The sequence below is a fragment of the Carassius carassius genome, chromosome 15 (genome assembly GCF_963082965.1).
Source record: "Carassius carassius chromosome 15, fCarCar2.1, whole genome shotgun sequence".
Classification (NCBI taxonomy): domain Eukaryota; kingdom Metazoa; phylum Chordata; class Actinopteri; order Cypriniformes; family Cyprinidae; genus Carassius; species Carassius carassius.
This window is the reverse complement of record NC_081769.1, coordinates 5,160,071-5,186,957: the sequence shown is the minus strand read 5'-3', so window position 1 is coordinate 5,186,957 and position 26,887 is coordinate 5,160,071.

Genomic DNA, 26,887 nt, shown 5'->3' with positions numbered 1-26,887 from the left:
TATAATTATATCCCAAACAATGCATACCTTGCTTAGATGGCCCAGCAGTGTCAGTAGCAGGCCTAGGTACAGGGGGAATACCATCCTCTGCACCCTGCAAAATGGCAGGATGAGTGCTCCTCAAATGGCGCATCATGGATGATGTATTGTTGCAGTAGGCTAGCTGCCGATCACAATACACACATCTCACTTTATTTGGGGTTTCTAAATGGAAATGCTCCCACACCACAGATGTACGGCATCTCTTCTGAGGAGCTTCCATTTTATCTATCTATCCAAATCTATCTATCTATCTATGAATCGATCTATGTATCTAGATATGTATCTATAATCTATGTATCTATATATGTATCTATCTATAATATATGTATTTATATATGTATCTATAATCTATCTATATATGTATCTATCTATAATATATGTATTTATATATGTATCTATCTATATATGTATCTATCTATTAATCTAGCTGTCTATATATATTTATATCTATGTATCTATTAATGTGTCACTATATGTATACTCTGTCTGTCTCTAGCCTCTCAGTCAATGTGTTGTGTAAATTTAAATGTAAGTCTAAATTGCCTATAACTAATCAAATCGCACTATGTCACTATATCACCAAAAATCCGCTATCTCAAAGTCAAACTCCTCTCACAAAAACCCACGAGGTCAAAATGCGTTTATTTCACTTTTATACAGATGTGCGATTGTGTGGTCTGTTCCCGACCGTTCCAATCAATCGCTGATTCGGCGGACCACACCTGATGAAACAATTAGTGAAACACTTCGAGGCTTCGTTTGGTCATAATCACGTGACATGGGTGTTTCGAATCACGCTTCGGATCAGTGTTTCGACACATCTGCGCTTCGGGATCTCGCAAAGCTTCGGAACGACTGTTTCGCTTCAGCCATCCTTATGTGTATTCGACTCTGATTTCTCTGCTGCCTAACCCGGTCTCCGCTTGTTTCTGGTTTCGATTCTGGTTATCCCTGACACACCTGACGCCATTCCTGATTTCTGCCTGTCTGACCATTCTCTAAATAAATACTGCATTTGGATCCGAACGCCTCTGACTCTCTTCATAACAGAAGACTTCGCCAAACGAGGATCCAGCAGCTTTAATGGATACATCCAGGTTAGTCATGAACCTAGTAGGCCAAATTATCTATGTCAAGGTGTCTATGTCAAGGAATTTGGCCCATCGAGGATTATGTGAGTGACTTTGTTGAATTGGCCCATTTATATGTCATGGATGAGATATGTCTGATGATATTTTTTTGTAGTGGCCTATCAGAGCCGCTTTGCTCACTCATGCCTTTGCTCCAACCTCATTGGACACTTGAAATTTATATCGATCTGGCACATCAAATAAGTGGATCTGAATTTACTGTGGGTGTTGTGGATGACGAGATGCACAAGATGGCCGCCAGCCTTGTGCCGTTGCACAAGATGGCTGCAGCAGTTGATCTTCCAGAGTCAAGTCAGGTCCCCGTCGATCAGCTCCCTGTTGATTACCCAGAGTCTAGTCAGGTCACAGCTAACCATCCAGAGTCAGGTCAAGTCTCCATTAACACCCATGAGTCAAGTAAAACCACAGTTAAACTTCTTGAGCCAAGTCTCCAACGATCTTCAAGAGCCGAGCCAAGTCAAGTCTCCAACGATCTTCAGGAGTCGAGCCAAGTCAAGTCTCCAACGATCTTCAGGTGCCGAGCCAAGTCAAGTTTTCAACGATCTTCAGGAGCCAAGCCAAGTCAAGTCTCCAACGATCTTCAGGAGCTGAGACAAGTCTCCAACGATCTTAAAGAGCCGAGTCAAGTCTCCAAAAATCTTCAGAAGCCTAGTCAAGTCAACAACGATCTTCATGAACCCAGTCAAATCACCATGGAACCCCCAGAGCTATGTCACGATCATTAGCTAGAGTGCCCATTAACTTCAGTAGAGGGCACTCCACTCAGGACCATTCCACACATCAACCACCAGATGTCACCATATCATCACTTGGACACTAGCACCTCTCATACGGTTTCATCACACCCAAGCTACATCTCCCATGATTCACTGCATCACTATCACCTCGCCACACCTGCACCTCATTTACACACACACATAAGCAGCACACTCACTCCACCACATTGCGACGTCTTGTTTAGCCTGTCTGACATTTCCGAGCATTTTTCCCATGTGTTATTCCCGTGTTTGACCTTTGAACTGTGTATTCGACTCTGATTTCTCTGCTGCCTGCCCCGATCTCCGCTTGTTTCTGGTTATCCCTGACACACCTGATGCCATTCCTGATTTCTGCCTATCTGACCATTCTCTAAATACTGCATTTGGATCCGAACGCCTCTGACTCTCTTTATAACACTATATATCGTTGGAAAGGTCTAAGACTCCCAAATATAAATTTTGCTTTTTTTTTTTATGTAGGAAAAGTAATAGATTAATTTATGACAAGAGTGCCCCCTCAAAAATCTACATTATAACCAGAGTTTTCACCTTTTGTTTAAAAAAAAAGACGACTTCATTGCCTTTTTCTGTCACATTTTAGAAATCATCAGAAATTATATCAACTGAAAACTTAAAATGTCAAAATTCATCCTTTAAAACCCATTTTAAAATCAGACGTTGCATTACCATGTAAATTTTACATCAATATCATTGTGACGAGTGGGGCGGGGCCGAGGGACATGGGAGCGAGGCCGGGGGAGTGATTGGAGATGAACTACACCTGTTCGTCCCACCGGTCTCGAGGCCCCGCCCCACTCGTCACAATCATGCTACAAAATGAATTATAAAAATTTAAGTTTGAATCGTGCACTATAAAGTCTATGTTCAAAAATGTGAGTGACAGTTAAAGGGCTAATCAGCTTCTTGATATGCCACACATGAGGTGGATGGATTATATCAGGAAAGGGGAAGTGCTCACTAACACAGATTTAAACAGATTTGTGAACAGTATTTGAGAGAAATGTTGTGTACATAGAAAAAGTCTTAGATCTTTGAGTTCAGCTCATGAAAAATGGGGGCAAAAACAAAAGTGTTGCATTTATAATTTTGTTCAGTGTAGTGTGTGTGTGTGTATATGTATATAGATTCAAGATTTTTATTCGTCACATACAAAATTATATATAGCATATATAACCAGCAGTGAAATGTGAGTATTTCATATATATATATATATATATATATATATATATATATATATGTGGTGAAGTGAGTGACTCGTTGCCACGTCACCCTCATTACATATATGGCCAATAGGGTTCTGCCCCTTGGGGTATATAGACTCTTTGGATGCTCCCTGGGATACGTCATTGAAAGCCCGCCCCTTTGTCATTCATTCCAAGAGACCGTGGAGGTATGTGTGTTAGCCGTGTAGCCGGTTGTTTTGATGTTAGTATTAAGTGATGTTTCATTGTGCCTTCATCTGTATCTGTTTAGTGTGACACTCGGCCATCGAGGCTGTGCACGTTCTCGTGGCGACACTCACATTGTGGTAAGTTCTAATGTTAGTTTTTAACTTTGTGTAGTTTGTTTGTTTGAGCGACCTGCAATGCGTTTTAGTGTGGCGTGCCTTCGGTCTCCCATTGGTGTGACGTCTCCTCATAGCTGCGTCGGAGTATCAGCTGTTTATTGACTCACTAACATCAAATGACTGTCATATGATTTCCGTGTGCCTGTGATTGTTTGTGTGCGCGCGCCGAAATTGAATCAGGGTGAGTACATTTACGATCGTTTCTTTTAATCTGCAACTGTTTTTAATTAGATAGTTAATGAATATTTGTGTTTAGGAGTTCTCTTTTGCCCGTGTTAAAGCCAGGCTGAGCAGCTACTTTAGCAACTTGCTGTCAGCAATCCATGCTTCATTGAGCCACGTTTGCTGCTTTGTGGAAGCCGAATATCACTGCTGGACTCCACTTTATCTATTGCTCAGGCAATATGTTGTTTATGTTGTATGAATGTGGCTGGTTTTGTTACCAGTCCTTAGCCGCATGATCATCACTGTTAAATACCTGTGATTTATTACATGGAGTGATAATTAGCCTACCAAACTGGTCCCATCATTTGTGTAGGTTGGACTGATTGTGTGATTTTTGTGTTGTGACCGTTTGAATGGTTTATATTTATTTTCTTTGTCTTTATTATAGATGACCATTTATCTTATAACTTGATTTTTGTTTTTCATTATTTGTCTCATTGTGATTTGGTTTATCTCTAATCATTTCTATATTTATTTCTTTTCTGTATTCTGCAGGAGCTGGGTTTTCCTGGAGGCAGGCTGGTGGTTTTAGCTGCAGGCCTTCACCCTAAGTAGGGGTTATAAGTGTGGTGTGACTTTTTATCACTATTTTGTAGTGGAGTGATTCTTCAAAGTGTGTTTGATTGCCATATGCAGCTATAGCTAGCCTGCTTCTCTGTGGTCTCAGCCCCTGCAGTGATCATATTCTTTTTGTTTTGGTTGCTTTTTTTGATTACGAAATGACACAATTGATTGTGTTATTTGTTTAATTGCTTTCTTTAATAAAAATTGCCTGTTTCAATGTGAACTCACGTCTCTTGCCTCTCCTGAGTAAACGGACTTGTGTCCTATTTATTAGATTATTTCCCCGGTAATTCGGGGTGGCGTAGTCACTACTAGACGGCCACGTATTGCTACATATATATATATATATATATATATATATATATATATATATATGAAAAGTTCAGATGCAAAAGCCTCTAAGTGTCTTCTGAAATTTTCATCTAAAATTAGGATTTTTATCAAGCTATTATGCTTGGGTTGAATCATTTAACTTAATTGCAATGTGCAGGTCCTTTCTCAGGCTATTAAAGCGAAATAACTGAACATAAATATAGGAGCCTGATAAAAATCCTAATTTTAGATGAAAATTTCAGATGGCACTTAGAGGCTTTTGCATATGAACTCTTCATATATATTTATTAAAAATCCTAATTTTAGATGAACATTTCAGATGGCACTTAGAGGCTTTTGCATATGAACTCTTCATATATATATATATATATATATATACAGTACAGACCAAAAGTTTGGAAACATTACTATTTTTAATGTTTTTGAAAGAAGTTTTTTCTGCTCATCAAGCCTGCATTTATTCGATCAAAAATACAGAAAAAAACTGTAATATTGTGAAATATTATTATAACTTAAAATAATAGTTTTCTATTTGAATGTACTTTAAAAAATTATTTATTCCTGTGATGCAAAGTTGAATTTTCAGCATCATTACTTCAGCCTTCAGTGTCACATGTAACATCCAGTCTATCACATGATCATTTAGAAATCATTCTAATATTCTGATTTATTATGAGTGTTGGAAACAGTTCTGCTGTCTAATATATTTGATGAATAAAAGGTTAAAAAGAACTGCATTTATTCAAAATAATAAAAAAAATTCTAATAATATATATATTATTATATTATATTTTCTTTACTATCACTTTTTAGCAATTTAACACATCCTCGCTGAATAAAAGTATTGATTTTATTTAAAAAAAAAAAAGAAAGAAAAAAAAAATTACTGACCCCAAATTACTGACCAGTAGTGTATATTGTTATTACAAAATATTTATATATATGTATATTTTTTTTTTTTACTTTTTATTCATCAATGTATCCTAAAAAAGTATCACATGTTCTGAAAAAATATTTAGCAGCAGAACTGTTTCCAACTATGTTAATGAATCATCATATTAGAATGATTTCTAAAGGATCATGTGGTAATGATCCTAAAAATTCAGCTTTGCATCACAGAAATAAATGATAATTTAAAGTATAATAAATTTAAAAACAATTATTTTCAATTGTAATAATATATCACAATATTACATTTTTTTCTGTATTTTTGATCAAATAAATACAGGCTTGATGAGCAGAAGAAACTTCTTTCAAAAACATTAAAAATAGTAATGTTTCCAAACATTTGGTCTGTACTGTATATATATATATATATATATATATATATATATATATATATATTTATATATATACACACTAGTCACACACTAGTCTTTCTAGTTTTAATGTATTATATAGTGGTTAGTATTTATAATACCTAATATTTATAATACATTTTATGGTCCTAAAAAAAATGTCTTCCCTATCAAGGCATCATCCAATAGTAACATGCAGCACTGTACCTTTAGTACGCAATTAACAGGGGTTCTGAGAATTCATTCCGCCACCCCATTCAATTTGATGTTAAGCAATAATCAAAGCAGAGGTATCGATCATGACTCTGAGAGCTGCCCTGCATGTAGTTCAATCTGAGGCAAGATTAAACCTGGCCTGCGTGCACTGCTGATGGGCCTTGGGAGAGAAACATTAAAAAGGCTTCCATTCAATCGCTGCTTCTATTTGCCAAGGGTTGAAGCTCAAGGCTTTGAGCAAGGACAAAACGGCTATAAATCTGTACATGGGTGAAAGCTGTTAAAAATGAATAAAGTCACTGCTGATGACAGATAAGGCATTTCCACACTATGACAGATAAGCTCCTGGAGAATCACCTATATATGGCGTCAAAAATTCCATTTCTTCACTGCGATAGTAGACGAGTGATAAAAGATAGCAATCTGTGTCAACACAAACTAAATAAAAAAAATGTGGAGACTTAAGAATTGATAGTATTTGTGGCCCATGATGCAATTTATTCTGCTTATTCTGTTTAATGTTAAGAGTTATGGATGAGGTTGGGGGATTCCAGCTGTTGTTTTTGATAGAGGAAAATGTGAACGCTAAGAACAAAAAACTTTAGCCATGAAACATTTGAATTGTTTAAAAATTACAAATTAATTCTGTAAATTGTAGGTTTAAATTGCAAATCTGTAGCGACCACAGCATTCGCCTTCGTGAAAAAAAAAAAAAAAGTTACAGGAAGGCAAACGTACAGTCACAATTTATTCAAACATTATAAACATGCAAATCTTCGAAGAGCAGTACATTTCTTTGTGTAAGGAATCTAAGGTTTTTAATCAGTGAAAATCTCATTCTTCACAAAGTTAGTGAATAACTTCAGAAGATTGAAGACTGTAAAGTCTGTAAAGTCTTTTTTACAGACTCAGAAGACTGTATTTTTGTATATTTTGAAATATAAAAATCAATAATTTCAACTTGCAGTATATGCTACTACATGCAAAGTGTCCCAATGGCATCTTCATTGTATGTCAGAAGAGTGCTGCACGATTATACATAATTAACATAATTGTTGATTATTCCCTTGGAATTAGAATTGTGATTATTAATTATGATTATCGAACTTTGCATTGATTGATGTTTATACCATTGTCTGATGCAACTCCATGCTGTATTTTTATATGAAAATAAACAAGCTGAAAACAAATTGTCTCAGGTTACGAATGTAATCATGGTTCTCCTGATTGTTGTTAGCGACGTTTGAGCTCTGTCACTATATTCTTTTTATCAACTATTTTTATCTTAAAAATCTATTTTATATACCATCGTTTCCATTTATATAACATGTGAATATATCGTCTATTGAATTCTACAACAAACACAATCAGAGCACCTCTGTCAGACACAAGACGGGAACACAGAGGTAGGTGAACGTGTAGCAGTATTTATTGTGACAGAGGTTTCAGACAGGTGAAGTAACAGGAAAGTCTTGACACGAAGAAGGTTGGAACTTAGCTCTGGTTGTGATGGAAGTAGATGACAGAATCGGAAGGCAGCACAGAGGAACTGACGATGAAGGAACAACGGGTATCCAGGGGAGCAACAATGATAGCGAGGGTTCAGGTAAGTACACGTGGGTCAATGCTAGATCAGACGAGGAGTGAGGGGAAGTGATGGTCCTTATATGAGAGCCTGGTGATGTTGGACAGGTGTTCAGAATTCTGGTGATTGTGAACGAGTAGGCGTGGCATGTGGAGAGGGTGTAGGCTGTGACTCCGTGACATTACCCCCTCCTCCACGGGCTGCTCCCGACGGCCGGACGGGATGTTGTCGACGGGGTCTGCCATGACCCCGAGGAGCTGGACAATCTGGGTGTTCCTGATGGAATTGGGTAAGTAGGGTAGGGTCCAGGATGTGGTTGCGGTTCACCCAGCATCGTTCCTCGGGGCTGTAGTCTTCCCAGTCCAGGAGGTAATCCAGCTGTGGACCCCGTCGTCTGGAGTCGAGGATGGCCAGTACCCAGTAGATGTTTTGAGTCTCATCGATGGCAGGAGGAGGAGGTACCACATCATCACCAGACTCTGTGGAGGGAGGAGACAAAGGGTCAGTGTGAGGTTTCAGTAACGAGACATGGAATGAAGGTGAGAAACGGTAGTGAGCAGGGAGGTTGAGTCTGTAGGTTACTTCGTTCAGCTGCTTCTCGATGGTAAATGGACCAATATACCAGGGACTCAGTTTACGGCAAGGCAGCTGGAGATGGATGTCCCGAGTGGATAGCCAAACCTTCTGGCCAGGTTGGTATTGCGGAGTGGGACCCCTTCAGGGGTCGGCTTGTTCCTTGTGTCTCCGGACTGCCTGTTGGAGATGCACGAGAGCCGAGTCCCAGACCCTCTCGCTTTGCTGGAACCAGTGGTTGACAGCTAGAACCTCGGAGGGCTCACCTAACCAGGGGAAGAGAGGTGGCTGATAGCCCAGGACACATTGAAACGGAGTGAGCCCAGTGGTAGTTTGACGGAGTGAATTTTGTGCGTATTCAGCCCAGGGTAGGTATTGGCTCCAGCTGTCCTGATTCTGGTGGCAATACAGTCTCAGGAATCTCCCGACTTCCTGGATCTTACGCTCAGTCTGGCCGTTGGTTTGAGGATGGTACCTGGAGGAGAGACTGATGGACACCGATAGGAGACGGAAGAAGGCGTTCCAGACGCGTGAGATGAATTGGGGACCTCTATCCGAGACAATGTCCTCTGGGAGTCAGAAGTGGCGGAAAACTTGATGGAAGAGTGCTTCTGCCGTCTGTAGAGCAGTAGGTAGACCCTTGAGTGAATGAGTTTGCAAGATTTAGAGAATCGATCAACCACGACCAGGATGCTAGTGTAACCTTGGGATGGAGGAAGATCGGTCATAAAGTCTACTCCAATGTGCGTCCAGGGTCGCTCGGGGATGGGCAGAGGCATGAGATTCCCTTCTGGTAGCTTCCTAGGGGGGTCAGCAACGGCACAGACTGAGCACCCTTGCACATATCGAGAGACGTCCCGAGCCATGGAGGGCCACCAGTAGCGTTGTTTCAGGAGCGAGAGGGTCCTTCTCCTGCCTGAGTGTCCAGAGCCCAGGGATGTATGAGTTAAGTCCAAGAGGGGCTGGCGATGGGTTGGGGGAACGTAGAGACGCCCCTCTGGACCTCCCAGCGGAGCTGGGTTTTGTAGATTCTCATTAGTAATCTGTTGGTTGATGGTCCACGGAATCGGGTTAACAAGCACGGCTGGAGGGAGAATGGGTTCAGGAACGGATGGTTCAAGATCGGCTTGGTAAAGGCGAGAAAGGGCATCCGCTCTACCATTCTTGTCACCTGATATATAGGTGACCTGGAAATTAAATCGGGTGAAGAAGAGAACCCATCGGGTCTGGCGATGATTCAAGCGTTTGGCTTCTAGGAGATACTCAAGATTGCGATGATCTGTAATGAATTGGAAAGGTTGCTTGGCTCCCTCCAGCCAGTGTCTCCATTCCTCGAGAGCTGATTTTATGGCTAGGAGCTCCCGGTTTCCCACGTCGTAATTCTGCTCCACCGGGGATAACCTTTTTGAATAGAAGGCACATGGATGGAGCGATGGGGGGTCACCCTGCCACTGAGAGAGGACCGCTCCGATCCCGGTTGCTGAGGCGTCAACCTCCACTATGAAGGGTAGATCTGGATTGGGGTGAACCAGGACTGGAGCCGATAGGAAGGCCTGTTGCAGTAGGGAGAAGGCTTCTCGGGCAGGTGTTGTCCATGAGAGTGACTTGGGCCAGTTCTTTAGCATAGAAGTGAGAGGAGCACTAAGCATACTGTACTGGTTAATGAAGCGTCGGTAGAAATTGACAAATCCCAAGAAGCGTTGAAGTTCTTTCATGGTGTTGGGTAATGGCCAATGCTGGATGATTTGCACCTTCCTCTGGTCCATCTTGATACCATGTTGGTTGATGATGTAGCCTAATAATTGGACGGTGGAGATATGGAACTCACACTTCTCTAATTTTAGAAACAGTTGATGTTCTCGTAGTTTTTGAAGGATTTGGAGTACATGCTTCTCATGTTCCATGGTATCATCGTAGACGACTATTAGCTGCTGAACCTCCCTTCGCAGACCATGACGAATAGCAGTTATCAAAGCAGTTTCGTTCCAACCACTCGTTGAAGCCAGAGTGCAAAATCGGAGTGCATACATGCTGACAGACTCCTCTCCTTGATGAATATGATATAACTGATAATGGACGGACAGTTCAGCGGTATGATGACCAAAAACATCTTTCATGTGAGCAAAGAAGGTGGAGAGTGAAGTCGTTACCGGAGCATTTGTTTCCCAGAGGGGTTGAGCCCATTGTAGTGCTCGTCCAGAGAGAAGCGAGATGACGAATGCAACGCAACCGCGTTTATTCTGGAACAGGTGAGTGTTGGCCTCGATGTAGAGCGAGCATTGAAGCAAAAACCCGCTGCAATCCTCTGCCGCGCCGCTGTATGTCGCTGGTCGGGCCACGGGACTGGCAGAGGCAGCTGACGAAGTAGTCGTTGTTGCAGGTGGCTGCTGGAGTGCTTGCTGTACGGCCGTGATGATCTCGGGAGAAACATGGGATAGGTTCGTCGTGGGTTGTGGTAGTGAGGACCGTACAGCGTGAACCAGTGCAGCAAATGGATCCGCGGTGCGGTCCCCGCCTGTGTCCGGAGAGCTCTGCATATGGTCTGATCTTCTGTCAGACACAAGACAGAAACACAGAGGTAGGTGAACGTGTAGCAGTATTTATTGTGACAGAGGTTTCAGACACAGGTGAAGTAACAGGAATAGTCTTGACATGAAGAAAGTTGTAACTTAGCTCTGGTTGTGATGGAAGTAGATGACAGAATCGGAAGGCGGCACAGAGGAACTGACGATGAAGGAACAACGGGTATCCAGGGGAGCAACAATGATAGCGAGGGTTCAGGTAAGTACATGTGGGTCAATGCTAGATCAGACGAGGAGTGAGGGGAAGTGATGGTCCTTATATGAGAGCCTGGAGATGATGGACAGGTGTTCAGAATTCTGGTGATTGTGAACGAGTAGGCATGGCATGTGGAGAGGGTGTAGGCTGTGACGCCGTGACAGTCTCGTTATCACTAGTTTTATTTTGATCTCCTGGGTCCGCTATTAGCTTATAGCCCATTACCATTAGCAAGCGTGGTTGCTGCTAACTGTGCTTATATTGCTAATACTCTATTCTCACACATTACCATTTCTGTACTCACTGTTAGTTGCTTTCATGGCGGATGAATGTCATTAGACTTGTTGCTTTAAATGAATGGTTGTAGTCATGGTGTAAAGAACAGAAACTGTTATAACTGTTACTAGTAAGACAATTCTCAAATAACTATTATGATGACTTTTGTTCCACCCGCTTAAATGATGCTTAAATGATGAAAGTACTTGCGCTGTACAATCTATTAATATTGTGTCTGTTCTCCTAATAGTGAGGTCAAAATATAAATTTAATGTAGGATCTAGAAAAAAATCTTATCGTGATTAAACCAGAAACATGTAAAATAAATGAACAAAAACAATTTTTTAAGTTTGGGCTCATAAATATTAGATCACTTACACCCAAAGCAGTTATTGTAAATTAAATGATCACAGATAATAGTTTTGATGTACTCTGCTTGACTGAAACCTGGCTAAAACCAAATGATTATTTTGGTCTAAATGAGTCCACTCCACCAAACTACTGTTATAAGCATGAGCCCCCTCAGACTTGTCGTGGCGGAGGTGTTGCAACAATATACAGTGATATTCTCAATGTTACCCAGAAAACAGGATACAGGTTTAACTCATTCGAAATACTTCTGCTTTATGTTACACTGTCAGACATGCAAAAGAAATCTAATGTATCTCTTGCTCTGGCTACTGTGTATAGACCACCAGGGCCGTATACAGAATTCCTAAAAGAATTTGCAGATTTCCTATCAGACCTTCTGGTTACAGTTGATAAAGCACTAATCATGGGAGATTTTAATATTCACGTTGATAATACATTTGATGCATTATGACTTTATGAATTTCTTCACTGATAAAATAGATAACATTAGAAATACAATAGCGAATGTAGATTCTACAGCATCTAATACTTCAGTTTCATCCATCGCACCCAAAGATAAACTGCAGTGCTTTACAAATATAGGACAGGAAGAGCTAAATAAACTTATCACTGTATCTAAACCAACAACATGTTTATTAGATCCTGTACCAACTAAATTACTGAAAGAGTTTTTACCTGTGGCTGAAGAACCGCTTCTCAATATAATTAACTCGTCGTTATCTTTAGGTCACGTCCCAAAACCATTCAAGCTGGCGGTTATTAAGCCTCTTATTAAGAAACCAAAACTAGATCCTAGTGAACTGGCAAATTATAGGCCTATTTCAAATCTTCCATTTATGTCTAAAATTTTAGAAAATGTTGTGTCTGCTCAATTTAGCACCTTCCTGCACAAAAATGATCTGTATGAAGAATTTCAGTCAGGTTTCAGGCCCCACCATAGCACAGAAACTGCACTTGTTAAAATTACAAATGACCTGCTTCTTGCGTTATATCAAGGCTGCATCTCATTTCTAGTTTTACTTGATCTTAGTGCTGCGTTCGACACCATAGATCATGACATACTCATAGATCGATTACAAAACTATACAGGTATTTAAGGGCAGGCTCTAAGATGGTTTAGATCCTACCTGTCCGATCGCTACCATTTTGTCTATTTAAATGGGGAGTCATCTCATTTATCACCAGTAAAAAATGGAGTGCCCCAAAGATCCTAGGTCCCCTTCTATTTTCAATATACATGTTGCCCCTTGGTAATATTATTAGAAAATATGGTATTAGCTTCCACTGTTATGCTGATGATACTCAGCTATATATCTCAATGAGACCAGATTCAACTTCTAAATTATCTAAGCTAACAGAGTGTGTTAAAAATGTAAAAGATTGGATGACCAATAATTTTCTCCAATTAAATTATGTTTTATTAACAAGATTCGGGAGGAGCGCATCAGATACTTAGCCTAATCAACACAGGTGGACCATAATCAAGTAATCAATCCCATAATATAAATATCGCTGATTTACCTCTATCCATTGACGGTTTATCAGCATGCTGGTTCACTCCGTCTGTCATCTTATCACAGAACCAATCTTCCTACCAACGAAGAGAGCTATACCGGGGATTTTTCAGATCTGCTGCTTTTGCCGGACCCACGATCATTCCTACCCAGCCAAACACGGCCGTTGAGCACCATTAAGCGTCATCGCGACAGCTGCTCTTCTCGCCAAGCCACTCGTCGCGGCACCGTGCAAGCTCAGAGTTTGCCTCGCTCGACACAACGATCGTGCCGCCCAAGACCGAGCTCTCCTTGAGCACTGGATTGCAGCAGCAGCAGGCATTCAACCAGCCTTGGCCACACCCCAGTTCTCACCGCAGCAAGACTCTCTCACTTCCTACAGTTTGAGGCCTATTCCTCTTGGGGCACAGACCGCGTGTAGTAAACAATAAATTTTCAGGCGAAAATGCTAAAAGCAGGTTCGCGGCTAAAGTTTGTTTAATGACGTCATGACGTAGTTCTGTCAGATGCTGATGCCACCTTTGACCACGAAGCCAAGGCATTATTTCCAGAGTCTTCATCCACACTGAAATGACCAAGACATTACATTTGCCTTACCGTACACGTTTAAACCTCACTGAGATGATACAGACATAAGTTTCATGATAGGTTTAAAAAAAAAGAAAAAAAAAAAGCGATAGCCTGAATGCACTGTAAGTAGCTTTGGATAAAAGCGTTTGCTAAATGCATACATTTAATTTTACATTTTAATTTAAGTTTCATGCAATATTCTGGCAGGACCAATTTATTTAGGGATCTATTTCACCACTCACTGGCGTGATCACTCAAAATTAATCTATAACACAACTGCCCTCGTGTTTTGACGCAGGACAGCAAGTGTGAGTAGAATTTCTGTTGCCTTTTTGCGACCGTAATACGAAAAACAGGCAAGTAAATATCTTTAGAAATAACTTGGAAGTGAATAGCACATGACTGCTATTAACCCATTTGCTTGCAAGCATCGCCAACGGCCCCAGTTTATTATCGTTTCACTTTCACAGCACGTTGAACATCACTCTCTTACTTGATCTGGACAAACCGTGCATCAATTGAAAGTCTAAAGACTCTAGCTTCGATATTTGACCAATGTTTCGATAAAACATTGTTACAGTGACAGTTATTTAGTAATTTATGTCAGGAAAATGATGCAGATTCCCGAACAGTAACTTCGAAGTGTCAGCTTGTGGACAAATGTTGATCATGTATCTAGTCAGAAAGAATCATGAGCAGAAACATTTTTATTTTGGGTAATTGTAATTTCTGTCTCCATGCCAAAAATAGGGGGTGACTGGTAAGGGGTTAATGTTACAGCTATAATCATGTCTTTTGGTACAATGTTTTACAAGACTAAACATGCTTCATCGTTTCCTCCTTCCATCCTACGGTCGTTGAGGCTTACCCGTCTCATGCCATGAGTAGCGAACTCCCATAAGATGTCGACGAGAGCCTCACGGTCACACAAACTTACCTTTTCCATTCTATGGCCTGCGAGGCTTACCCAGTCGATTCCGGGAACAGGTAGTCCCCGTTTGATGCTGGCGAGAGTCTCCTGGCCACTTAATGTTACCTCTTCCATCTCACATCTGGAGAGGCTTACCCGTTCGATGCGTGTGCTCCCTTCGGACACCGGCAAGAGCCTCCCGGTTAGACAACCTTACCTTTTCCATTTCTATGGTCAGTGAGGTTCACCCTTTTTGATGTGTGTGCTCCCTTCGGACGCCGACGAGAGCCTCCTGGCCAGACAACCTTTACACTTCCATAATCAAGTAATCAATCCCATAAAATAAATATCGCTGGCTTACCTCTATCCATTGACGGTTTATCAGCATCCCTCCTCCACCCCATCTCCTCACTTTGAGATCACTTTATAAATAGACGGGGAAGGGGGGGGGACTCTAGGTTCAGGCCATTCCCGAGCTCTGAGCCCTTCCCCGGATAGCACGCCAAATATGCATACCATACCTCAGCTAATTATATGTAAGCGTGAACTCGTGAAATTCGGATAAGACAGAGATATTAATTATTGGACCCAAAAACACTACACAGAATCTTGGAGATTACAATTTGCAACTAGACGGATGTAATGTTACTTCCTCTACAGTCAAAAATCTGTGTGTTATATTAGACAGCAACTTGTCTTTTGAAAATCATATTTCCCATTTTACAAAAACTGCATTCTTCCATCTTAGAAACATTGCCAAGCTACGGAACATGTTATCTGTTTCCGATGCAGAAAAGCTAGTTCATGCATTCATGACCTCTAGACTGGACTATTATAATGCACTTTTGGGTGGTTGTCCTGCTTCTTCAATAAACAAGCTACAGGTAGTCCAAAATACAGCAGTTAGAGTCCTTACCAGGTCAAGAAAATATTATTATATTACCCCAGTTTTACAGTCTCTGCACTGGCTACCTATTAAGTTCCGTATCAGTTACAAATTATCATTACTTACCTTTAAGGCCCTAAATGGTTCAGTAAACCCATGTCGCAATGCTGAGGGGAGTGCAGGCCAGAATCATGGCAAACACTAAGTTCCAACTCTACCATTTCCATGGGAGTTGCCCCTGGGACGTTTAAATGGCTGTCCATGACATTATCCCTTACGGCCAAAGGCCTAAGCTACATACTCAGTTATTTGTTACGGCCTCGGCCCGGGGTAGAGCTAAAGGCTTGGAATCAGGAAGGATTCCTTTAAAGGAATACAGCTAAGAACCAGTATTTATACTTGCTCTTGCATAAGCTTGCTGAAGGAGCTGTCTCAACAGATACCTAGTAGCAACACTCAGTTTAGATAGGTATCCAAGGATACATAAATGGAGTGGTGCCCAATATGAATGGGGCTTTTACCAACTCAAGAAAGGGCACGCAGCAACCGTGCGAAGCCCTCACCATATAGGATTTTATAAAGAACGCAGAGCACTAGAAGTGCGAACTTACCACAGTGTAGATTTCAGAAAGTGTGCAAAGACTTGACGTGCACACATACCATAACATGGATTTTCAAATACTGTTTTAAGGAGGGGCTCTCGTGGCACTCTGATCGGGCAGCTCATAGATGGAATGGTGCATCTCAAACAATATGTTTGAGAGTCATCAACTCGATCTGTGGAAATAATGGAGTGCTCTGGGGAAAAGACAGAGAACTCACGTCATATGAGAGGAGAACTCCGAATTCAGAGTAGCGCACTCATAGGCTAACCTTTCTGGAAAAGAAGAGCGCTGCTAAACTACAACGAGAATCGCCCAGATAGGCCCTCATGTTGAGGGAAGTGATGCTTGAAGTGTATAAACAATTACACAAGGACAAATATACAAATATACAAAACAAATATACAAGGAACCAAGGTCTAATCATCTCGAAAAAGGAACGAAGCTGAGCGCGTAACCCTTACCGTACAGGATTTCAGAAAAGTGCACAGAGTTTTGCGTTAAAACTTAAAAATTAAAAATTAAAAATTAAAACTTAAATGTTTCTAAGCATCGCAGAGGTGCATGGGAGAGGCAAGCTCAATTTTTGCAAACCTCTGGCAAGGGGAGCATCACCTATATCAGTATATACAGGAAGACTTCCGTAACTACCACCTCCACTTCCCGCTGGAGTGCTATGCCAGGTCTGATGATCAGCGAGGCTCCCGCAGAAGCCTGCAATCTCGGCTCCCTTATACCAGAGCATGAGGCCATATGGCCAGTGCTGACGAGTGTTTAGTAAACGCCTTAACTGAGCACTGCAAACGAAACTCACATAGTTTATGTGGGCGGCGGCAGTGGCTCAGTGGTTCATGTAGGTTGTCTGCAAACCGGAAGGTTGGTGGTTCAATCCCTGGCTCCACCTGACTAAGTGTCGAGGTGTCCTTAAGCAAGACACCTAACCCCAGCTGCTCCCAACGAGCTGGATGGCGCCTTGAATGGCTGACACCGCAGGTCGGTGTATGAATGAGTGTGTGAATGGGTGAATGTGAGGCAAATTGTAAAGCGCTTTGGATGGCCATGTGGTCTGTTGAAAGCGCTATATAAATGCAGTCCATTTACCATTTATTAGTAGACACATAACCACTAGCAATTTAATACACATAAAGTATATACAGAAAGGGTTTCATATTCACCCACCCTCCTACACTGGAGCCCCGCTTAAGGGGGGCCTCCCTTTAGTCCAGACCATCAGTAAGGTGGTTGCTATGAACATAGAACCAGCCAAAAACATCATAGGTCAAGCATAGGAGACTGTTATGCGAGAATTTTCCACCTAACCTCGATCAGCTGGAGAGCTGGTGGTTACAGGGGAATTAGGCAGGGGAGGATAAAAGCAGAAGTTAAAACACCCAAAGGGAATGAGTAGCTACCTAGGTATCGCTCAAATTCGGATGAAAACATTGCCTTGTCAAACATCCATCAGGTCCTGCTTATCTCCTCGTGACCCACGATTCCTCTTACGGGGGAGGAGCGTGAGCCATGACACTAGCCTTCTGTCTTTGATCCTCATATCGAGACGGGCCATGACCCCTATGTTGTTCAAGCTCGGTCCTGGACCTTCGTGGAATGAAGGATTTAAAGGCAGTTGAGCACACCCTTGCCTCCCTGAACTTTTCGACCACCATCTCGACGGAGGTACCGAAAAGTTTGGAAAGCGAGACCGGAGCATCGAGAAGAAAGCCCCTTTCTTTCCTCCCAATGTCTACCAGGTTCACAAACAGATATCTCTCCGTTACCACCATGGCCACCATAGACCTTCCCATGGCGTTGGCGGCCTGCTTGGTAGCATGGAGAGAGAGGTCTGCGGTGCGGTGCAGCTCGGCTAACTGGTCAGTTGAAAGGCCCTCGCCTTTATCCAGGTCCTTCAGTAGATCAGCCTGATTCGCCTGAAGCACTGCCATCGTGTCCAACAAAGCCACAGCCTGACCTGATGCTGCATATGCTTTGCCATTTAAGCAGGATGTATCCTGTAGGGGCTTAGATGGCAAAGTGGGACATTTAAGAGAGGATGTTTCCCCCACAGAGAGATAGCTAGCCAGCATCTCTTCTATAGGGGGAATCCTCTTATAGCCGTTGTCGTGCATCGCCTCGATGTTGGCATAACTCGTATGCTGAAACCGATGGATGTGAGAAGAAAACGGCCTCTTCCATTCTCATTCTTACGAGTTACATAGCGTCCCCTAGAGGATGCAGTTCAAAGTTCCCTTGAAAGGGAACTACTTTGAGTGTAAACCAAACAAGCCAATGCACATTGGCATGCAATTATTGCATCCAGCTGCCGCTGATCACAGCATGAGTATAATAAGGCAGCAGGTGCAATGTGTACCGGGTTTTCGCTGAGGAGACGAGCCGGTGACCCAGTGGCTCAACGATGGTACAGCAACCATGGCGATGGGACCCTTCAGGGAATGAGGGTTGACATTCCCTTTCAGTCAGTCACTCTCGACTTCATGTCGGTGACCGACAAACTGGGATCCCTACCAAAGCACCATGGGTGCTGCCCCTTCCAGTGCCCTGTGCGAACTGCCTGTGCTGGTGTATTTGGTGTACACAAGAAGTTCCACTCACCATTGTCAAAGCACTACCACACTGAGTGAGATTGGACAACACTGGGAAAACCTACCTGTTCCACTGGGAACAGGGACACTGAGGAAGCCCCATCCTTCCCGAAGGAGTTTTCGGAAGCAAATACACATACACTCACCTAAAGGATTATTAGGAACACCATACTGATACTGTGTTTGACACCCTTTCGCCTTCAGAACTGCCTTAATTCTACGTGGCATTGATTCAACAAGGTGCTGAAAGCATTCTTTAGAAATGTTGGCCCATATTGATAGGATAGCATCTTGCAGTTGATGGAGATTTGTGGGATGCACATCCAGGGCATGAAGCTCCTGTTCCACCACATCCCAAAGATGCTCTATTGGGTTTAGATCTGGTGACTGTGGGAGCCATTTTAGTACAGTGAACTCATTGTCATGTTCAAGAAAAAATGTGAAATGATTCGAGCCTTGTGACATGGTGCATTATCCTGCTCGAAGTAGTCATCAGAGGATGGGTACATTTAGGTCATAAAGGGATGGACATGGTCAGAAACAATGCTCAGGTAGGCTGTGGCATTTAAACGATGTCCAATTGGCACTAAGGGGCCTAAAGTGTGCCAAGAAAACATCCCCCACACCATTACACCATCACCACCAGCCTGCACAGTGGTAACAAGGCATGATGGATCAATGTTCTCATTCTGTTTACGCCAAATTGTGACTCTCCAGTTTTCAACTGTCCAATTTTGGTGAGCTCGTGCAAATTGTAGCCTTTTTTGTCCTATTTGTACTGGAGATGAGTGGTACCCGGAGGGGTCTTCTGCTGTTGTAGCCCATCCGCCTCAAGGTTGTGCGTGTTGTGGCTTCACAAATGCTTTGCTGCATACCTCGGTGGTAACAAGTGGTTATTTCAGTCAAAGTTGCTATTCTATCAGCTTGAACCAGTCTGCCCATTCTCCTCTGACCTCTAGCATCAACAAGCCATTTTCGCCTACAGGACTGCCGCATACTCTATGTTTTTCCCTTTTCTTTCCATTTCCGGGGTCATGATATGTAGCAATAGCAGCAACCTGGACTTTGAGGGTGGAGGGAGACAGCCTTCGCTCCAGCCCTTGCTGCAGTAAGGAAAGTATGAATGCAATTGGGGCATCTCCGGGGTATTCTTGGCGAGAAGAACACCACTCCATGAACAGGTTCCACTTCAAGGCGTAAGCGTGTCTCATAGACGGTGTTCTCGCCGAAGTGATGGTTTTCACTACCTACTGGGGTAGGTCACCTAAAACCTCTGTGTCCTGTCCAAGGACCAAACATGAAGTTTCCAAAGGTCTGGACACGAGTGCCAAATGGTGCCCCGTCTCTAGTCAGTAGATCCTTCCTCAGAGGAATCAGCCAAGGAGGGGCTGTCAAGAGGAACTAGTTTGGGGAACCAGGTCAGTGTGGGCCAATACGGCACTACAAGCAAGACTAGCTCCTCATCCTCCTGGACTCTGCACAGTGTCTGAAATGGGAAATGCATATTTCTGTAGGCTCTGTGGCCTGTGCTGTGTGCCAGTGCGTCCATGTAGAGTGTTCCCTTCGTCAGGGAGTAGAACAACTGGCAGTGAGAGGTCTCTGGAGAAGCAAACAGGTCCACCTGAGCAGCTCAGAACGTCTCCAAATCAGCTGGACCACCTGGGGATGGAGTCGCCATTCTCCCGGACTGATTTCTCGAGACAGCTCGTTGGCTGTATGGTTGAGCAGGACTGAAATGTGAACTGCATGTTGTGACCTCAGAACCTTGCGCCGGGAGCAAAGAGCACCTTGTCGGTTGATGTACGCAACAGTTGCTGTGTTGTCCATTTGGACCAGTACGTGCTTGCCTTGTAAGCACCCTTTGAGATAGTTTAAGACAAGGTGCACTGCTAACAACTCTAGGCAATTGATGTGCCAATGCAGCTGCGGGCCCATCCAAACCCCTGAGACTGCATGACCGTTGCACGTGGCCCCCAAGCCAGTGGTGGAGGCATCCGTGTAAACCAAATCATGCCTGGAGATCTGTTCTAGGGGCACCCCTGCCTGGAAGAACATAAGATCTGACCACAGGGGTGAGGGTTTGGCGACAGGGCGGTGTAACTTGGACCCAGTGAGTGCCGCGTTTCCACACCCACCTTGGGACTCGGCCATAAAGCCAGTGCTGAAGCGGTCTCATATGTAACAGACTGAGTGGTGAAATATCTGCTGTGGCCTTCATATACCCCAGGAGCATCTGAAAAATTTCAGTGGGACCACTGTCCTGCCCGTGAACATTCAAGCAGGTTAGCACCCACTGTTCTGAGTCAGCCAGCGATTTACTGAACGAGCCGTATAACATCAACTTTGCAATGGATATTAAAATCCAAAATATAGTGAAAACACTATTAATTAGCACGGTAACAAGATCGGCAGTTTAAGACATTAACTCGCAAGCACAAAATAAGAGATACTTATCTTTTTAATATAAACAAATTGAACATTTCACTGAAACTTCTAAAAATAAAATTTTGTAATTTTCTGTGAATACAAAAAAATCCTTTAGCTAGTGAAACCATTAGAGAATGCAACTCGTTAAGAATCATTAAGAAAACAAGCTTAATGATTGATTCTTTATAATGATCATATAACGTTTATTAATGTTGCAGTACATGCTGGCAATGCCAGCATAGTACCATGGATATCACACAGTTACATAGTTAATGTGTGAAGTTACTGTAATAAGACAATCTGTGTGAATCTAGAGTATAATGTCGATACAGCACTGCCATTTCCTGCTCCTACTTAATGTGAAATCATAATATACAGTTGTAATATACTGTCTTTATCTTTAGTATCTTCCAAGAAGGACCGGATCATAGGTGACAAATTGTGGAAATGTTTGGTGGTTTTGGCTAACCCTATCTACTGACAAAAATTGTAATGTAATATATTCCTTAATTATTATTATTATTATTTTCTTCTTCTTGTAAGCATAAATTAATTTCTGGTATGAGCAGTCTGTCGACTTCTAAGTACAACCCAGACAGCAAGCAGTTTCGGTCCAGATCTTGCCCACATTTGACCCGTATGGATTTCACACGGACCAGATGTGGGCCGGTTCTGGGCCGAAACTGCTTGCTGTCTGGGAAGTAAACTTCAGTCATACTAGATTAATATTTTAATTTTGAGCAAAAAGCTCATTAGCTGCTGATGTAAAAAGAAACCAATTGGCTGTGCCATATTAATGATGATGCAGTTATATCAGAGTTATATCAAGTTAGAACCTATCGACCTATTGTATTTTATTTTGATCAGTTTTTCAGAAAACAAGTTCTATCTTGTGAGTATTTTAATTATTTTAAGCAAATGTATCTTAATTTATAGGGGTGCTTACACAACTTTTATGCATTTTGGCCAATTATTTACACAACTACTGTGATGGGCCTGAAAACGCAAACTTTTTAAACTACAAAAATGCTAATTTGTCAAAATGGTGACGTCATGAGCATGCATATTATGTGTTAGGTCTAGAAATGCGTATATGCATAGGCAAATTTATTATTTTTTTCTTTAAAAAGTGGCATTGCCAACTACTGGCCCAACATGGATAGTACAGCATTTTTGTAATTTTCATGGATCCGTGCAAAAATGCCAATTTAAAAAAGTAACCATTCTTAGTACAGTCCTTTTTTGTGTATACATACCCCGAGTAAAACTATGGGGTACACATGCACATACATATATAAACATATACATATAAAGAAAAGTGTTTACACTATAGATTCTGCTACATTCTAATAATTAATAATAATAATAAAGCTGGGAATGATAGTTGTCTTTGTAACACAAATACATTTCAATGGAGAGAATAATGCCATGGGATTTTCTGCTTAGCCTGTGTTGTCCAGCCTCATGCTGAGAGGCCTTTTTTAATCAATACCTGTTTATCACCTTAAGTTTTGAAGGGTTTGCATTCGATGTCTGGGTTTTTTTTTTTTTTTTTTTTTACTATTACATAGAGTTTATTGTTAGCTAATAACGCCTGTTGGGGAGGAAATCTGATCTCACTACAGCAGTGGCAGCACAGCTAGTGCCAAGATGAACTGCAGGCTCAGGAAAATTTGGAGAGAAACTTTAGCCAAATGAGCTCCCCTGACTCTGTAATTGGACTATTCCTATTTGTTCCAGCAGCTGTTCACCAATTTTTTGCTATACAGTAAACATAAATGCAATGTACGTATATGTTTGTAAGGATAAACTATTAGTACAGTATTGACATTATACAGTTTTGACTTGTTGGTAGACTCAAACTTATGACTAAGCTCAAACACCAGACCATATTTCATTTTCTACAAGCCACCTTTTTTTCACTTGAGTGGTGGTGGTCCATGCAAAACACACCACCATGAAATATGAATTAATAATATGAAATAACTGATTAAATGTATTCATTAATTTCATTACACAGCATTTTAAATGATGGATTTGTATTAAATAACAAACAGAATCCGGGAAATAAAATGGACCGCACACAATTTAGGGGAAAATAAAATGGATTTCATGAGGCCATATGTAGGGACAAAGAAATATTAACATTTAGAAATATTTTTTGCACAAATGATTTTCTATCATATATTATAATATAAATATCTACCATATATTTAGTAGATGTCATTATTATTATTAATAGTAGTGGTAGTTGTCACATCACACTGTTTTGAAAGCAAGCCGGAGGCACAAGGAAACATAAACAGTCTTTAATACAAGGAACACAGGGGAAATCCACACAAAGGGCACTGGAGCAAACACACGTACATAACGAGTAGACCCGAAAGAGGAGAAATGCACAGACAATAACTTAAATGCTTTGGATAATTAACAAACACAGGTGCACTGAATGACTAAATAAACTAAACGAGGATAGGAACGCGACCAAATGGGAACAAAGGAACATAAACAGGGACAAAACACAACAAAACAGTTCCCTTTCAGTCAGTCACATTCAATGTTATTGGGAAAATAACAAAATTGGGATCTCGCTAGAGAGACTAATCGCTTTTGACTGTTAACAAAACAAGCCAATGTATAATGACATGCGAGATTTGTATCGCGCACCCCACCCTGCAGCGCGGTATAAAAGGAGATCGTGTGCAGTCGCACATTCAGCTTTTCGCTTCGGAGCTGAGCCTTCAGCTTCCTGAGCAGAGTGTCGTCAAGACAGCCGTTTGACGAGCGTTACGGCACGTCAGCGGAGGTTGCCAGTGCTGCTGCTTTTTCTCAGCGTGCTGCAGCTTCCCATTCTGCAGTCATGCTGCAACTTCTCCTGGGCGCTTCAACATTTCTGTGTTTTTTCAAATGAAAAGAGCAAATTCTAAATGAGCTCTACGAATGATGGGGCATCTTTTTAAAGATGTCTTTCCACTTGTGCATTTCTGGATGTGGTCGCTGCCTGTCTCCATCTCATGGTCACGATCGCTGCATCTTGTGCCTGGGCCTCGAGCACGCTGAGGCAGCGTCCGTGGATGAGTCATGTTCTCCTTGCGATGTTGCATCCAAGGCAACTCTATATCAAACGAGGATGAGTCCCCCTCTCCAAGCCCCGTTCTAGTTCCTCCTTCAAGAGGAGGGCTACTTCGGCTAATGGCCAGGGTGATTAGAGGACTACAGTGAGAGCTTCCTCGCCCGTGTGAGTCTCCACGGGCCCCTCACTCCTCCATGCCCCCTGGTGTACCGCGATGCAGATGCTGGTGCCTCTGACAGGGCAGGACCAAGCACTTCATCCAGCCCACAAGCAGATGACCTGATGTTGATCACTGCATCTGTGGACGAACTAGGCTCTGGAGATGAGGATTCGGCTGTGTTGCCTCCTTCTGGGAGAGTGATGTTGCATGAGTCAGATCCAGAGCTGAGTGCTATGCTTGCCCAGTTGGTTCTTGGGGGTGCCACACGTTGATCGTCAGCAGCCACATCCGGTTCCATTCTTCACGGAAGTGCATGAGGAGGTCACTAGGTCCTTGAGGGCACCTTTTTCTGCCCGAAACAGATCTAGTGCCTCCTCCATCCTCACTACCCTCAACGGAGGGTTGGCTAAGGGGTATGTGGAGATCCCCCCAGTTGAGCGCGCTATTGCGATGCAGCTTTGCCAGCAAAGCGCTGCCGCCTGGCAGGGTAATCCACGCCTCCCGTCCAGAGCGATGAAAGTCATAGCAGGGTCCTTGGGTCAGACGATGTCTGCCTTAGTGGTCCAGTAATGCCACCTTTGGCTTACCCTGGCAGATATGAGGGAGTCTGACAAGCACCGCTTCTTGGACTCTCCGATCTCCCAGACTGGCCTCTTCGGTGTTGCGGTGGAGAGCTTCGCCTCAACAGTTCTCCGCCACACAGAAGCTGACGGAGGCAATCAGTCACATCCTGCCCCGGCGGCCCGCTGCTGCTGTCAGCCATAGTGACAGTTTCCTGTTTCTCTGGGTCTCAAGAGGGCCAGGATGGAGGTGCACGAGGCGTAGCCTCTACACTCCTATCCCCCTCTACTTTTGCCAGCGGGCAGCCTTCTCACGTGCCCCCTGCCCAATCGTGGAGCCAGGTAAGAGTTGCATCACTCACTCAGACCTCACTCTGGGTCCCTGTGCTCTGGCTTGCTGCCCCACCGCGGGTATGTTGGTGGTTCCCCTAGTTCCACTTGTTCGGTCTCTGCCGGTTGGGGCTTCGGGTGAACTGGGAACTTCGGGCCGCTCGAGTTGTTTCATATGAAACCGCTTCAGCGGTGGCTTCATGATCGAGTCCCGAGATTGGCATGGCAACGCGGCACACACTGGGTCTGGGTTAACCCGTCCTGCCATCAAACCTTCAGCCCATGGTCAGACCTTGCTTTACTACGGGCAGGGGTTCCTCTAGAGCAAGTGTCCAGGCATGTTGTTGTTTCAACAGATGCCTCTGCCATCGGCTGGGGTGACATGTGCAATGGGCATGCAGCGTCAGGCACCTGGACAGTGCCCCGCCTGCAGTGGCATATCAATTGCCTCAAGTTGCTGGCAGTATGGCTCTGCGCCGCTTCAGATCGAGGCTACGCAACAAGCACGTACTGGTCCATTCGGAAAACTGTGTGACCGGTTCGTACATCATCTAGCAGGGCGGGCTATGCTCCCGTCGCATGTCGCAACTCGCCCGCCATCGACTCCTTTGGAGTCAAAATCATCTGAGGTCGCTTCGTGCTGTTCATGTCCCAGGCGAGCTCAATTGTGCAACCAACAAGCTCTCATGACGGCCCGCCCTTCCGGGAGAATGGCGACTCCACCCCGAGACCGTCCAGCTGATCTGCAGACACTTCGGGGACACTCAGGTAGACCTGTTTGCCTCTCCGAACACATCCCACTGCCAGCTATTCTACTCCCTGTCTGCCTCAGCACAGATGCGCTAGCACACAGCTGGCCTCGGTGTCTACGCAAGTATGCATTTCCCCTAGTGAGCCTTCTCGCAAAAATGCATTGCAAATTCAGAGAGGACGAGGAGCAGGTCTTCTTAGTAGCGCCATACCGGCCCAGTCGGACTTGGTTCCCAGAACTGATGCTCCTCGTGACAGACCCTCCTTGGCACATTCCTCTGAGGAAGGATCTTCTTTCACAGAGAGAGGGCACCCTCTGGCACCTGCGCCCAGACCAGGCTGTCTCCCTCCACTCTCAAAGTGTATGTTGCCGCTTTTGCCGCACATCATGATGCAGTAGACAGCAAGTCCATTGGGAAGCACGACCTAGTCATCAGATTCCTTAGAGGGGGCAAGGAGGCTGAACCATTTTTGGTCAACGATACGTGCCTTGAATTCGGGCCGGCCGACTCTCATGTTGTCCTGATACCTCGGCCTGGATACGTGCCCAAAATTACCACCATTGCTGTCAGCCAGCCAACAGTCGCAGCACAGTGAATATGTGTCTGCACGTGATCTCCTTTTATACCTGCGCTGTGGGACGGGGTGCACAATGCATATCTCGCATGCCAATATTCATTGTCTTTTTTGTTAACACTCGAATGCGATTCGCCTCTCTAGCGAGATCCCAATTTCATCAGTCACTG